Source organism: Dipodomys merriami, unplaced genomic scaffold (assembly GCF_024711535.1).
Source record: "Dipodomys merriami isolate MVZ:Mamm:240054 unplaced genomic scaffold, mDipMer1.0.p SCAF_637, whole genome shotgun sequence".
Taxonomy (NCBI): domain Eukaryota; kingdom Metazoa; phylum Chordata; class Mammalia; order Rodentia; family Heteromyidae; genus Dipodomys; species Dipodomys merriami.
The window spans coordinates 583,517-599,243 of NW_027206221.1; the positions used below are offsets into that span (position 1 = coordinate 583,517).

The window sequence follows — 15,727 nt, forward strand, 5'->3', positions numbered from 1 at the left end:
GTTGAGATGCAGGTATCAGTAGTTTTTTTGTCCATTCCTGGCCTTGAATGATGAACTTCCCCATTGCCACCTCTTAAGTAGTTAACATTAAAGATATGAGCTATGGTGCCTAACCCACCTAACCCACTTAGGTTTTTTCCTAATAGTGAGGTTTGAACTCAAGGCCAGGAGCTTCATTTGCTGCTCAGCTGGTGCTTTGTGGAAAAGTCACTCTTAAAATAGATTTGCCTACCCTTTAACATACAACTTCAGATTTGGTGCTTCAGTTGGTTGCTTTTATTTTTACTTCTGCAACTTTTTATTTATTTATTTATTTAACTTATTGTTTATGTGTGTGTGTTGATGTGTTGATACAGGGGTCTGAACTCCAGGCCTCATACTTTTACTTGGGTTTTTCACTCAATGGCTAGCACTCCATTACTTGAACCACAGCTCCACTTCCATCTTTTTGCTGTTGATTGGACATAAGGGTCTCATAGACTCTTCTTCTGGCTTTGAACTGCAATCCTCATATCTCAACGTTCTGATTTGCTAGATATAAACCATTAAGTATAAACACTGGTTTGCTAAGTATAAACCACTGGTGCCCAGCTACAATCTTTTTTTGCTTTGGTTTTGTTTTTGTTCTTTATTTGCCAATCCTGCAAGGCTTGAAATCATGGCCTGGGTGCTGTCCCTGTGCCTCTTTGTGTTCAAGGCTAGCACTCTACACTTGAGCCTTAAGGCTTTTTCTGAGTAGTTTATTGGAGATAAAGAGTCTCATGAACGTTCCTGCCCAAACTGTTATCCTCAGATCTCAACCTCCTGAGTAGCTAGGATCATGGGCACAAGACACCAAATGCCTGGCTTGTTTTATTTATTTTTTATTTTTTTATTTTTTGGTTCTGGTCGTGGGTCCTGAACTCTGGGCCTGGGCGCTGTCCCTCAGCTCTTCAGATCAAGGCTAGCGCTCTACCACTTGAGCCACAGCACCACTTCCGGCTTTTTTCTTTTTGCTTATGTGGTGCTGAGGAATCGAACCCAGGGCCTCATGCATGCAAGGCAAGCACTCTACCACTGAGCCACCTTCCCAGCCCTGTTTTATTTTTTTTTTTAAGACAAAGTAGAAAACAGCTTTTTCATGAGATAATTTTATGCTTTCAGAATAAATTATAGGCAGACAAAAAGTTTTTTATTAAGCAAGATTTAAAGGAATACAAGCACTTGGTTTTCTCTTTGGAAGGCCAGGTTTCAAGTTTCTTTTAGAGTTTAAGAAGCCTACTTAGAATGTAAGGTTAATTTTTCCTTGACGTGACTTCCTTTTTTATTCCCTTTAACAGAACTGCTTTGTTTTGTTTGTTTGATCATTGATGCATTATGTAATGCCAGCGTCCCGCAGAACCCAAAGATTTAGAAAAAGCAGAGCCATGTCATTTTCAACTTATCTACCACTTCTACATCTGACTAAAATAATTACGAGTGGTTTGAGTGCAAGAGCATGTTTCCGAAGACATTATTTTGAAGTTGTAGGTCAAATTATCATGTGTGCAGCAATCCTGCCAGAACAAACCGCTCACACCTTATGCCATCTGGTGGCTAACAAGAATATATTTGGGTCAAATGATGCTTCTTGTGAATTGTGGAGTTGATTTAGTCAAAAATATATTTTAAATAGGGTTTAGAGAATGTGTGCATTTATTTGCATTTTCATGTGGCATAATTATTTGAGTATAAATAAAATAAATAGGTGGAAGTATAATTGAAAAATTCATAGAAGAATAAAATCTAAAATGTTTTCTGATAATTATCAAAAATGCTGTGTTTGTCAACAAAGGTGCTTGATAAAGTAGTAAGTTTGGGGACTCAAGTAGAATATACTTAAGAATCTTAATAAGCAAGTAATTGTCTGCATGTATATGCTACATAATGCCACTATCTTTCCTTCTTTTCTTCCTTCTTTTTCTTGCCTGTCTGCCTGCCTGCCTGGTGCTCAGGCCTCAGGGTGTAGCACATACTGTGCAAGCCTTGAACTATATCTCCAACCCTTGGCTTTTTGTGGTCCTTTCTATAGAGTTCAGGTGGCCTTAAATGTACTGTGTAATTCTGGCTGGTCTCAAACTCTTGATGCTCCTGCCACCCTCAAATGCAGGGATTATAAGAATGTCCCACCATGCCTAACACATTTGTTATTAATCCATGTTTGAAGTTGCTGTGCTTACAGCATCTGTTCAACAAAATCAGAAAATGCACATTAAGAACACTATTTGCGTTTTTAAAAACACTGTTTGTCCTCCACCACTGACCCGTGGCTTCTCCTACTGTCTTTCCAGTTCTTTGCTCTCATCAGCCACTTCTTAAACCATGTTGATTTTTTCCCTCTAATATGTAGAGACTTAAGATCTCTTCCCCACTTGTGCCTTTTTTTATTATATATTTTTATTGTAAAGATACTGTACAGAGGGGTTACAGTTACATGAGTAAGTTAATGAGTCTATTTCCTATCAAGCATTGTTACCCCCTCCTTTGTTTTTTCCCTACCATCCCTTTCCTCCCCATCTCCCAACTCCTCCCTCCCTCCCCCAGAAGTTGTAAAGTTCGTTTTTCAACATAGTGTCTTGCACATCTCATTGTTACAATTGGTCAACCTATAAACTTATTCCAGCATTTTATCTGCCATGTCTTTGTTAACTGGGCCTTGGCTGGTAGAACAGAGTTGAGATTTGGTCTGAGTTAAGAGATGGACTCTAGAAGACTTACAGTCAGGAGCCTGAAGCCAGACCACCTAGATCTGAATCCTAGTCTGGTCAGTGATGATTCTGTGAGATGGTTATTTGAAAAGTGACACTTAATGAGAAAGAAAATCAGGGAGTGGGCCAAGGTGGCCATGGAATAGTAGGGAAACACCGCAGGTCTCTCCAACCAAGTAGAGAGTTCGGATTTCAATACTCTTTTTCTTCAAAAGACTGACAACAACAAAAAGGCAATTACTCAGAAAGATACAGGAAGTGAGGAAAAAGGAAAAACTCCAGCACCTACACAAAGAGGGTAAAGTAGGAGGACCCTTCCCCACCCCTTGCTGCCTGCGGCCCTGCTCAGGACCCAGCAAGGACCACAGAGCCTCCAAGCGTCCCAAGACTCCCAAGAGCCAGTGCCCACCAGGCGAATACAAACAGAAAACTCGGAATGCAGAACCCACCCCCACCCCCCACCCCCCGCAGGGCGCAGTGCCTGGGTCCGGCCTGCGCAAACAGCCCAGCCCAGCCCTGAGCAGCAGCGGTGGTGATGAACCACCCCAGACGCGCAGCACACAGCCTCTCCACATCAGCCTGCGCGGGAACAGCCCAGCCCAGCCCAGAGGCCACCGCAGTGGCAGCAGCAAACAAGCCCAGGCTCCCAGTGGGACACAGCACCTTTCTGCAGCAGCCCTCGTAAGTATCGGGCCCAGCCTGGGGCGACCCCAGACTCGCCGTGGGGCACCGCGCCTCCCTCCACCGGCCTGCATAAGCGGCCTAACACAGTCTGGGGTGGTACAACGCCAGCTGTGGTGGGGCAGCAGCAGCAGCAGCAGCAGGGGCGGCGGCAAATGACCCTAGGCCCCTGGTGCCTCTCCTCCCTCCCCCCCCCTACCCCCCAGTCCATGGAAGCAACCCAACCCAGCTCGGGATAGCAGTGAATGCAGTGGTGCCAGCGAATGACCCCAGATGTGCGGTGCTGTGTGGTGCATCTCTACACAGGACCATGTAAGCAACCCAGCCTAGAACGGCAGTGGTGGCTTATGTGGCGGCAGCGGAAACAAAGGACCAGACTCACAGAGCGACCCTGTGCCTCCCTGCGCTGGCCCACGGAAGCAGTCTAGCCCAGAGCAGGGTGGCAGCGGAGAGGAACCCCAGGCCCGTGACAGCAAATGGGACAGCACAAGCAGTAGTAAAGACCGTGAAACAGACCTGCACCACCATTCAGTATGGCCCATAGTCAACGAACTGGGAACATTGAGTTGAACAGCAACCTACAGCACACAAAACCAGCCATCTGCCACAGCACCACTGGACAGCTCCCAACCAGTACCAGGATAAGCAGGAACCCTAAACCTCTTAACTGCCTGCCCCTGACTGGCCAGGTTCTGAGTGTGCACCCCAGCAGAGGGCAGAGTGTGTCTGCCCACAACAAAGTTAACAGGAGTAAGCCCTATGTGAGTCAGACCAGCAGCTGGAAAGCAGCCCCTCCCACAACAGAACCTTGGACCAGGTAAAATACTCTGAACCAGCCCAGAGCTGAGAGCAAGCTACATCAATTGATCCAGGAACAAATCCAGAACCAAGCAAAGGTAGCCACCTAGTGACCAAAACAATCAGGGCCTGGAATTGGTCTCCAACAATCCCTGAATCCACATGCAAAAATCACAGCAAATAATTGCAAAATTCATCAACAGCCAAGACAGTAAACCAGACTCAAAGGCCAGCAACCACACGGGAGAACGCCAGTGGAAGCAAAAGAGAAAAGGAAGACAAATGCTACATCCAAGAGATGATAGAGGCAGTGACTCAAGAATTAAAATGAGAAATAAATCAGAAATTTAAAGAACAAAAGAATGAGCTATCAAAAGAGATCTAGGCCTTCAAACAAGAAATACACACAAAAATACAGTACACACCTTGCTAAAAGATGAGATTAGTTCTCTAAGGAACAACATAGAAATTATAAATGGCTCAATCTCCTTCATGCAAAATTCAATTTCCTCCATGCAAACCACAATGTAAGCCACAGTTAATAGAATAAATGAAGTGGAAATAGAATATCAGATACTGACGACAAAGTGCAGGCACTGGAAAAAAAAAGTTACAGATATGGAAAAAACACCCAAAACATGCCAAAGGAAGCCCAAAAACAAGCAAAGAGTGCCAAGAAATTTAACCTTCATATAATTGGAGTGGATGAAGGGGAGGAATACCAGAATAAGGGAATGCAACACTTATTCAATAAGATCATCATTGAAAACTTCCCCAGTCTTAAAAGAGAAAATCTTACCTACATAACAGAGGCCTACAGAACACCTAACAAGCAAGATCCCAGGAAGAACACTGCAAGGCACATTTTAGTAAAAATGCTAGATTTTAGCAATAAAGAAGCAATCTTGCATGCAGCAAAAGCAAAGAAGGCGCTATACTACAATGGGGAAAAAAATTAGAATCACTGCAGATCTCTCCACACAGACTCTGAATGCAAGGAAAGCCTGGGAAAGTACCATCCGAGCCCTGAGAACCAACAACTGCCAGCCCAGACTGGTATATACAGCAAAGCTACCATTCACATTTTATGGAGAAACTAAAATTTTTAATAGTAAAGAAAAACTAAATGAATTCATAAACAATGAGCCAGCATTACAAAGAATATTAAGAGTAGGAATACAACCTGAAGAAACCATTAAAGAACAGGGATATCCAGACCAGATAGATATTGTTAGGAGACCAAGTTAGTAAACACAGGAGGAAAGGAAAGAAGAAAAACAGGAAAGAATAAAATGACAGGAAATACAATATACTTCTCTATAATAATCATAAATATTAATGGACTCAACTCACCAATCAAAAGAAAAAGAACCGCAGATTGGATCAGAAAACAAGATCCATCAATTTGCTGTCTTCAAGAGACCCACCCTCACAGCCAAAGATAAAAGCAAACTCCAAGTAAAGGGATGGAGAAAGATCTACCATGCAAATGTCCCCAGCAAGAAAGCAGGAGTTGCCATTATGATATCTGATAGAATAAATTTTACACTAAAATCACTACAAAAAGACAAAGAAGGTCACTATTTAATAATACAGGGAACAATCCAAGAAGAGAACATCACCATTGTCAGTCTATATGCCCCAAACATTGGTGCACCCAAATATGTTAAGCAAATACTCTCAGATTTACAGGAAATGATGGATCCAAATACAATAATACTAGGAGACTTTAATACTCCACTCTCACGGAAGGACAGGTCCACCAACCAAAGAATTGGCAAAGAAGTCTCTGAATTAAATAAAGTCATATCTCAAACAGACTTAACTGACCTATACCAAGTTTTCCACCCAACAACAACCCAGTACACATTCTTCTCAGCAGCCCGTGGAACTTTTTCTAAAATAGATCATATACAAAGAATTTAAGCAAATACAAGAAGATTGACATAATCCCGTGTATATTAACTGACCATAGTGGAATCAAACTAGTTTTCAATAACAAGGCATACAGTAGAAAAAACTCAAACACATGGAAATTAAACAGCACACTGCTGAGCAACACATGGGTCACAGAAGAAATTAAAGAAGAAATTAAAAAGTTCCTACAATTCAATGAAAATGAAGACACATCACAAAGAAACCTATGGGACACAGCAAAAGCATTCCTGAGGGGCAAGTTTATTGCTCTCAGTGTGCACATCAAGAAAACAGAGACAGACCAAATAAACAATCTCATGATGCAACTAAAGCTGCTAGAGACACACAAAAGTCGCTAGATGGCACGAGATAACCAAAATCAAAGCTGAAATTAACAAAATAGAGACTAAGAAAACTATAAATAAAGTTAATAAAACAAAAGGCTGGTTTTAAAAAAATCAAAATTGATGGACCTCTGGCAAGATTAACTAAAAACAGAAGAAAGGAGATCCAAATCAATAAGATCAAAGATACCACAGGAACAATTATAAAGAAATATTTCCAGACTGTATACTCACAAAGGAAGGAAAACCTAGCAGAAATGGATGAATTCCTAGAGAAACACAAATTGCCCAAACTGAACCAAGAAAAAAATTAAGTCAATCAAATATACCAATAACCTACAATGCGCTAGAGGAAGCAATCAGAAACCTTCCAACAAGGAAAAGCCCAGGACCAGATGGATTCACTATGGAATTCTGTAAGACCTTTACAAAGGAACTAATACCCAAACTCCTCCAGCTCTTTAGAGAAATAGAAGCAGAGGGAGTAATCCCAAACTCATTCTATGAAGCAAGTATCACACTCATCCCCAAACCAGGCAAAGACCCAACAACAAAAGAGAACTACAGACCAATCTCTTTGATGAACACAGATGCAAAGCTCCTCAATAAAATTCTAGCCAACAGAATCCAGAAACATATAAAAAAAAATCATACATTATGACCAAGTAGGCTTCATCCCAGAGATGCAGGGATGGTTTAACATACATAAGTCAATAAATGTAATCCATCATATCAACAGATCCAAGGTCAAGAACCACATGATTATCTCCATTCACACAAAAAAGGTTTTTGATAAAATACAACATTCATTCATGTTAGAAGCTCTGGAAAAAATTGGAATAGAAGGAACATTCCTTATACCAATAAAAGCCTTATATGACAGACCAACAGCCAATATCATACTTAATGGGGGAAAACTACAACCAATTCCCCTAAAAACAGGAACAAGGCAAGGATGCCCACTCTCTCCACTCCTATTCAGTATAGTTCTGGAATCCTTAGCCAGAGCAATAAGGCAAGAAAAAGACATTAAAGGGATCCACATAGGGGAGGAAGAAGTTGAACTATCTCTTTTGCAGATGACATGATTTTATACCTTACTTATCCCAAAATGCTCCATCCCCAAATTCTTAGAGCTTATAAACCACTTTAGCAAAGTAGCAGGATACAAAATTAACTCACAAAAAATCAGTCACCTTTCTGTACACCAACAATGTACAAGCTGAAAGGGAAATCAAGGAAACAACCCCATTCGTAATAATTTCCAAAAAAAGTATCTAGGAATTAACCTTACCAAAGATGTAAAGGGTCTATTTCATGAAAACTATAAAAGCCTAAAGAAAGGAATCATAGAGGATACCAGGAAATGGAAAGATCTCCCATGTTCCTGGATAGGCAGAATTAACATAGTGAAAATGGCTATACTGCCAAAATTGATATACACATTCAATGCAATTCTCATTAAAATTCCAATGATGTACTTTACTGAAATAAAGAAAACAGTCCAAAAGTTCATATGGAACAACAAAAGACCTAGAATAGCCAAAGCAATTCTAGGCAAAAGAAACAACACAGGAGGGATCACGATACTGAATTTCGAGCTCTACTATAGAGCCATAATAACAAAGACAGCTTGGTACTGGTACAAAGAGACCCGAAGACCAATGGAACAGACTACAGGACCCAGAAATAAAGCCACATATGTACAGTCAGTTGATATTTGACAAAGGAGCCAAAGACATAGAAGAATCATAACCTCTTCAGCTATTGGGGCTGGGAAAACTCGGTAGCCACATGCAGAAAATTGAAAGTGGACCCTAGCCTATCACCATGCACTACCATCTACATCAACTCAAAATGGATTAAAGACCTTAACATTAAACCTGATACTCTGAAACTACTGCTGGACAGAGTAGGAGAGACACTTGAACTTAAAGGCACAGGCAGGAACTTCCTGAGCAGAGTCCCAGGGTCACAACAAATTGGAGAGAGACTGGACAAATGGAACTACCTTAAAATAAAAAGTTTCTGCACAAAGAAATAGCAACCAATCTAGAAAGACAGCCAACTAATTGGGAAAAAATATTTACCAACATTATACAGGGAACTCAAGGAACTAACCTCTCACAAATCTAACAAACCAATCATGAAATAGGCAAGAGAACTAAAGAGAGACTTCTCAGAAGAAGAGATAAAAATGGCAAAGAAATACATGATCATCCCTGGCTGTAAAGGAAATGCAAATAAAAACAACACTGAGTACCACCTTACCCCAGTCAGAATGGCCCACATCCTAAAGTCAGCCAACGACAAATGCTGGAGGAGATGCGGAGAAAGAGGAACCCTACTGCATTGCTGGTGGGATTGTATACTAATACAACCACTCTGGAAAACAGTCTGAAGATACCTCAGAAAGCTAAATATAGACCTCCCCTATGACCCAGCCATATCACTCCTAGGCATCTACCCTGAGCAACAGGAACCAGTATACAAGGACACATGCACCTCCATTTTTATTGCAGCACTATTCACAATAGCCAAGATTTGGAAACAACCCAGATGCCCCACTACTGATGAGTGGGTCCAAAAATTGTGGTGCTATACACAACGGAATATTATGCAGCCATTAGAAAGGACAAAATAATGGCATTTGGAGGAAATTGATGGAACTAGAGCAGATTATTTTGAGCAAAGCAAGCCAAGAACAAAGAGACAAACGGCACATGATCTCCCTGATATGTGGATGCTAAGGCCAAAATACAAGAAGATATGGCAAACAGGACTCAAGGAACAAAGGACAGCCACCCATTTTGTCATATCAATGCTAAATGACTCCATATTCTGGACCATATATATGGTAGATATATGCACACAACAGAGGGAAGCCAGGAGGAGGAACAGAATAAGTGGGAACAGCCCACAGTAAGCAAAAGGAAAGAAACGTAAACCTCACCTGATGTGGAAAAAGTAACTTGTATTGTCAAAGCTCATAGAATTCACAAACTGTATGGACATGATAATGACAAACACATTAAAATGTGTGTGTGACTCTAAGTATCACTATTCCACAATACTGTGAAATATGTGAAAGTTATGTAATCACCTAATCTCAATTAAAGAAAAAAAGTGAGAGAAGGGATGGGTTAAGAGAGATGGTGACAATGTGGTCAGACACTTTGTACTCATATACTGTTTTGTAGAATGGGAGCTTCTTTGTACAACTACTTAAAGATAAAAAAAATTTAGAAATGGCACTTAATAAGCACATCTACCTACCAAAGAGGTTGTGAGCATTCAAAAATCCAAATAGCAGGCTAGGAATGTGGCTTAGTGGTAGAGTGTGTGCCTCACATGCATGAAGCCCTGGGTTCGATTCCTCATTACCACATATACAGAAAAAGCCGGAAGTTGTGCTTTAGCTCAAGTGATAGATGCTAGCCTTAAGCAAAAGAAGCTCAGGGACAGTGCCCAGGCTCTGAGTTTAAGCCCCAGGACTGGCACAAAAAAAAATCCAAATAGATAAGGTGCTTAATAGGATGTCTAGCATATAGCAAGTCCCCACAGGAATTGCTGTGAATCATGTGTTTTCTACTGTGGCCCTCATTCGATCTACAGATTGAAAACCTTTCTTGGAAAAGGCCTTACAAAGAAGCTGGGGCTTCAGAATCGGAGGTCTTAGAAGAGTTCTTACCCTCTCCGAATGTTTTTGCTCATCTGTCCAACAGAGATATTACCTACCTTGCAAAGTTGCATGACATTGAATCTCATGAGTAAGATCATATATTTAAAAGCACATGATTTTTGCACATAGCATTCAACAAATATTAAGGAGAGGGAAGGTGAGAGTTCATACTCCCCAACTTTCAGAGGTTGAAATATCTTTTTTAAAAAATGTATAATTTCCTTGGCTGAAAAACACCATCCTCCTTGACCACATGCATTTTATTCCAATTGTGCTGATGTTTCTTTTTTCTTCTCCATCCCCATGTGTCCAAGCAGCTCAGTTCTGGAGTTGCTTCTTCCTGTAGTTTTCTGTTCTGTCATCCTGTGTTCTTATCCCTGCTCCTGCATTCCTCTTGTCCTGCAGTCCTCTGCTCCTATCTCTCGTAGAACCTATGATGTGGAAATTTTTCTATTTGTGCAAGTGGCAAGGGCATTAGTATAGCTCTTCATTCTTCACCCTTTGCATAGTCCCTGGTAAATAGTAGGCATTCAGTTAATGTTCACTGAAAATACAGATCTACCATCTTTCCTCATTTAAGAAGAGATTAAATGCAAAAGCAGGTGATTTCTGGAAAAGGACTAACTACAATCATTTAAGATCCATTCTTTCTTGCATTTTTGACACAGAGTTTCACTATATAGCCTTGGCTGGCCTTGAAGTCACTATTTTCCTACTTCAGCTTCCTGAGTGCTGGCATTACAAAAGTGTACCATTACACCTGACTCAGATCTGTTCTCATGTAGGAATTATTTTTCTGTATTAAGAATTCTAAGCTGTAGTAAGAATAACGATTGAAAGCTGGAAATATAAATGACTATCATGAATATTTTATGCAAATTCTTGAATTTGGCACATCTTAGTTACTAATAATAGAAATCCACTGTCACCATAATAGCTCATAAATATTCATTAACCAATCATTTGGTTTTAGTGTTTATTTCTAAGGCCTCTTTTTCTTTCATATTGTTCTGATTAGGAGTTCATGCAAATGCTTTATTTTTGAGATATGGGAAAATATATATCTAGAATTGAATCAATAGTTTACATTTATTTTCTCTAGATAAATAGTGAAAGATTTAAATTAGAAAGTAATGAAAGCTGTTCTTTTCAGTGTTCTTGTTCATGCACATGTAAAACTATGTGTCATACTCCATGGTGAATGATTTGTTATATGATAACAGAAAAATATGTATAAGTAGTCTAAATTCTGGCAGCAAGAATGCTTCCTAAAGTTATTAATTCTGGTGAAGCTGTCTATTCAATGTAATCTTAGAAAAGAATACTTCTAGCTAGGTGTTGGTGGTTCACATCTGTAATCCTAGCAACTCAAGAGGCTGAAATCTGAGGATCGTGATTTAAAGCTAGCCAAGGTAGGACTGTCTGTGACACTCCTGTCTCCAATCAAGTACCAACACCACAGTAGCGCTGTGGCGCAAAATGGTAGAGTGCTAGCCTTGAGTAGAAAAAGCTCAGGGTCAGCACCCAGGTCCTGAGTTCAAGCCCCATGATCAACCAAAAAGAAAATTATCTTCTTCATACGTATTTATCTTCTTCATACGTAGCAGGTTGTTAGAACTGGGTATTAAGTGTCCCTCGGAAGACCATGTGCTCAAGGCTTATCATCAAGGCTGGTGCTATTGGAAAGTGGTAGAACCTTTAAGAAATGAAGCCTAGTAGAAGAAAGTAAGATCATTAGGGCATGTTTTTGAAAGGGACATCAGGCAACTCTGCCTCTTCCTTTCTGCCTCTTACTACCTGGCTACCATGAGATTAGAAGTGCTCTACACTGGGCTGAGTATGTGATTTAGTGGTATATTGCCTGCCTAGCATGCATGAAGCCCTGGGTTTGATTCCTCAGTACCATATACACCGAAAAGGCCAGTAGTGGCACTATGGCTCAAGTGGTAGAATGCTAGCCTTGAGCAAAAGAAGCTCAGGGACAGTGCCCAGGCCCTAAGTTCAAGCCCCAGGACTAGAAAAACAAAAATGTGTCCTACACTCATGATGTTCTATTGCCTTGCCATAGGTCCAAAACATTGGTACCAAGAGACAATCCAGTGAAACCTCTAAAACTATGAGCAAAACAAACCTTTCTTCCTTATAAACTGCATACCTGTCACAGTGACAGAAAGCTGGCTGACAGAGATATATAGAAAGTACCATCCATGCCTCCAGACATTCTCCATTCCCAAGGTATTGCTGGCCACCTGCGGCATAACACACAAAAGTATCCATTAGCTGTCTTCAGAGCCACACCTAATCAGCCTCCACGCCACATCACCCCACTTAGCTAGCCCTGCTGGCACAGCCTCAAGACCAGCTCCTTGGCTGCCTTGTTCCCTGGCTCACCTCCCCTGACATTACCCATTAGGAGATTTTTATAGACCTGGAGAGAGAGACCATCACTGGTTGGCCAATAAACAGTGCAGAAGCACAAAAAAGATTAACCAGTTTGCCCAAAGTCATTGAGGATAAACAAGTTTTTCCTACTTACCTACTAGCTTGTACAAAATGTGCAAAATGAAGGTGAGTGTAGACATTTCATCCACATAGCTGCAAGTACACATCAAGTCTACCTTTCATGGGTGAATTTGTTTGTTTGTGTCAACATTAAATTTTGTTACTAAACAATCTTCTTTTCTCCTTTGTAAAAAAAATCTGTTCTATATCATATACTAATATAAAATGTTGTTGTATTTGGAAAATGTAATTTGGTTTTAATTGTCCTTGGGGGGGGGTGTTTGTTTGTTTTTGTCAGTCCTGGGGCTTGAACTCAGGGCCTGACTGCTGTTCTCAAGCTCTTTTTGCTCAAGGCTAGTGCTCTACCACTTGGAGCCACAGCTTTTCTTTCTGCTTTCTGGTGGTTAATTGGAGATAAGAATCTCAAGAACTTTCCTTTGAATAGCAATCCTTAGATCTCAGCCTCCTAATTAGCTAGTATTATGGGCATGAGTTACCACCATCCAGCTATCCTGTCTTTTACATTAGGAAGTTGGTACATATTATTTCTAAGATGCTTTAGTGTTGATTCTGTGTTTTTAGATCACAAAAATTATGAGTAATCTTTAGCTTAATGTGTGTTTGCCTATTTTCCAGTTACATAGAAAATGTTCATCTGACTACATTCACTTAATGTTATATCTGTGTTACCCTTTCAGGGTAATTTAATCCAAACATTGTTTTCATAGGTTTGTATAATTACATATCTTTAGACAAAGTCTAGCTTTTTAATTCTCCAAAGATTAACCTTGAGTGCCATCTTGTGGTCAAATGAAGCACTAGCATTAGAAGTTTCTCCTATCCTGATGTATGATAGGAGAAACAATAGGAAAAAAAAGATAGGAGAAACAATATAAACAGAAGTTTTAAAAATCCCTTTTAAGGTAATTTCTGGCTGAGGATGTCTCCATGCTAGAACATATGTCTAGAATTCACAAAGCTCTGAAAAGTAAATCATGATAAGCAAATAAGAATAATTCTGCCAGGCAATTCATTTTGTCTCTGCTTGGATGTTAGAGGCAGAGAGCTTAGAACTTCAAGAAGTGCTCAAATAGTCAGGCACCAGTAACTCATGCCTGTAATCCTAGCAACTCCGGAGGCTGAGATCTGAGGATCGCATCTGAAGCCATCCCTGACAGGAAAGTTTGTGAGACTTTTATCACCACCACCACCACCCCTAAAAAAAAAAAAAAAAAAAGCCAGAAGTGGATCTGTGGTTCAAAGCTCAGGGACAGCACCCAGGCCCTGAGTTCAAGCCTCAGGACCAGCACATATACACACACACAAAGTATTCAGATAGCTCTAAAAGCCCTGTCTTTAGCTTGTTACGCCTATGGTAGCCAGCCATTCCAAATTTCTTCCATTTGTAGGCAAAACTGTCCAGAAAATGAAAGATTATCTCCATTTTATAAGGAAGGTATGCAGAAAAATTTAGATAATAAAAATTAAATTCCTCAAGGTTACGCATTTATGAAGAAAGCTGCAATTCAAACTCAGGCCTGCCAGGTGGTCTGCAGGCCTCTGGAAGGCTTTGGGGCCGGGAGAGGGCAAATCAGAGGATGGGGGGGGGGGGGTTACACAGATGCACAGGGCTGGGGCGGGGGTAGGGAGGGCGTATGGGGACATAAATAGGACTGCTCTGGCTTGGGGAGCTGCCCGTTCAGTCTCAGAAAGTATTTCTCCCACTAAGTTTTCAGTTCTTTGGACTTAAAAGAAAAACAAAACACTCTTCGGTTTTGGTCTTTATTTGTGGGTATTTACTTAATCCATTTCTTTCTCTGGCTAGCTCTAAAACTTCACTTTTAGAGTTGTTGCAGCATAGACTTCGGTGGATCCTGGTATGTTACAGACACCATAGCTTAAGGCAGCTTCCCCTGTGTTGCTCCAGAAATAGAGCAGTTTTGATATGAGTCAAAAAATGCATATGGGCCTTTTCTTTTTTTAATCTATGAAAATGGATTCCCTCTTCCCTCTCACTTTCTCTTCCTCCTTCCTTACCACTCCACCGGCCCTTTCCCTGTCCACCTTCCCCTCCCCTCTTCTTGCTTCCTCTCCCTTTCCTTTTTTTCCTTCACCTCATTCCTCTTCCCTCACTGCCAGAGAAGTATGAGGTGTGGGTTGGTTTAGGCCTTGTCCATTTCCTCCCTAAGGGGAGAGGTCGAGGGGGGCTATATCCCCAAGGGCATATTAGATCATAATTTGCCAGAAGAAAGAAGGAAGCCCTGAAGTCCCACTGGGACTCGGTTCCCAGTCCTGGGTTACTAATGGGCGGGCACAGCAAGAGACAGGAAGTTGTGTGACTCCTGCTCTGTTCTCTGCTACTTTGCAAGAGCACAGTGCTATTTACAATGTCATCATAGCCAAGAACTGACAACTGAGCATTAAAGTTTCCCATTGTATTTTTTTTCCAGCTTTTTCTGCTTATGTGGTGCTGTGGAATCGAACCCAGGGCCTCATGCATGCGAGGCAAGCACTCTACTACTGAGCCACCTTCCCAGCCCAGATATTTTCCTTTTCCTTTTAAGAATGTCCATGGAGGGATGGGAAGGGGAAACAAAGGAGGAGGCTACAATGCTTGATAAGAAATGTACTCATTATCTTGCCCATGTAATTGTAACCTCTCTGTACAGTATTTTCACAATAAAAAAATAAAAATTATAAAAAAAAAGAATGTCCATGGAAATTTGATAGATTTTATGGATTCTATGGAACATATTTCAGTAATATAGTCATTTTCACAACATAGATTCTATCAATCCAGGAATATGGGAAGTTTTCTATCTTCTGGTGTTTGCCTCAGTGTCTTCTTCCAATGTTTCTTAGTTTTTATTGTATAAGTCTTTCACCTCCTTGGTTAAGTTTATTCCTCAATATGTATTCATCTATGTTTTTAGACTATTGTGACTGGCATTGTTTCACGTATTTCTTTCTCAGGATATTGCTTACTGATATAAAAACTACTGGGTTTTTGCCCAAACAGGCTTCTACTTGTAAAGATTATACAAGAATGTATTTTTTATTGTAGTGTTCCTGTTAGC

General features: G+C 40.7%; 1 protein-coding gene across 4 annotated transcripts in view; it reads left to right on the plus strand.

The window, feature by feature from the left end:
- The window catches only part of Ube2u (ubiquitin conjugating enzyme E2 U), a 60,271-nt gene that overhangs the window by 40,199 nt on the left and 4,345 nt on the right, over window positions 1-15,727 (plus strand). The window lies entirely within an intron of this gene.